The sequence below is a fragment of the Penaeus monodon genome, chromosome 24 (assembly GCF_015228065.2).
Source record: "Penaeus monodon isolate SGIC_2016 chromosome 24, NSTDA_Pmon_1, whole genome shotgun sequence".
NCBI lineage: Eukaryota > Metazoa > Arthropoda > Malacostraca > Decapoda > Penaeidae > Penaeus > Penaeus monodon.
In genome coordinates this window covers 24,683,740-24,684,648 of record NC_051409.1, presented here as the reverse complement: position 1 = coordinate 24,684,648, position 909 = coordinate 24,683,740, and the positions used below count along the sequence as shown (strand labels likewise).

The 909-nt window shown below is 35.0% G+C and overlaps 1 protein-coding gene across 1 annotated transcript in view; it reads right to left on the bottom strand.

Annotated features, from left to right (window-relative positions):
* The window catches only part of LOC119588663 (chondroitin sulfate N-acetylgalactosaminyltransferase 1-like), a gene marked incomplete at its 3' end in the record, with an annotated part of 32,234 nt that overhangs the window by 1,665 nt on the left and 29,660 nt on the right, over window positions 1-909 (bottom strand).

Below are 909 nucleotides of genomic sequence, written 5' to 3'. Positions count from 1 at the left end.
AATGAACAAGCATGCATGCACCTGCATACACCCCCACACGCACTCTGTCTTTCAGGTGAAAATTGACATAATGAAGAGAATAAAAGAGCCATTCACTATACTTTGAGCTTATTTCATGATGTGCTTCCAATCTGCATTCAACAGATATATCATTCAGAAGGACAGAAAGAAGTGAAACTATAAATATTATTCAATCTGTCTTTCAAAGTTATGTAGAAAGTATAGCATACGTCATTCACAGGACAAGACAGGTGTGCTGATGAAACATTTCTTTTTGTGTTTCAAGAAAAACAACATGAGTGTTCGCGTGGTATCGAATAAAGCAAGTTTTTATGAGACCTCTACTGCAATACAAAAGCTGGGTATTCTTTAGGATAATTCCTTTAAAGCAATTCTTTGGAGGAATTTTTATGCTTATAAGGTATTCCATAAATATTTTTTTCAGAAGGAAGACTGTAAAAATTATATGCTGGAAAACATACAATTTGTAGGATTTTTGTTTTAAGTGATGCAGTTTTCAATTTTTAATAATCAATAATTAGATATTATTATATCATCACTTCCAAAAACCATCAAGGTACTGTGATTATGGAACGATATTATGAAAATAGACTGTACAAGAAAACCTAAAAGCTGTTAAAGAAAATCAGAAAGATTTGCACTTATGAGCAGTAGTTTGACTTTGTTCACAGCCTGGCATGTCTTTCAGTACATTGCCCATAGAAAGCCCAGTATTCATCAGGAGGGGGAAATGGAAAGGGTACTGGGGAGAAGGTCTATATAACAACAATTCTTACCACCAAGGTCCTACTGCGCATCTGGTCTTTTTTCCTCAAGCTTCGGCTTAAGAGAACACAGCAACACAGATCAGACAGACTACTTTTAATTATAGCAAGGGTCTGAGAGAAA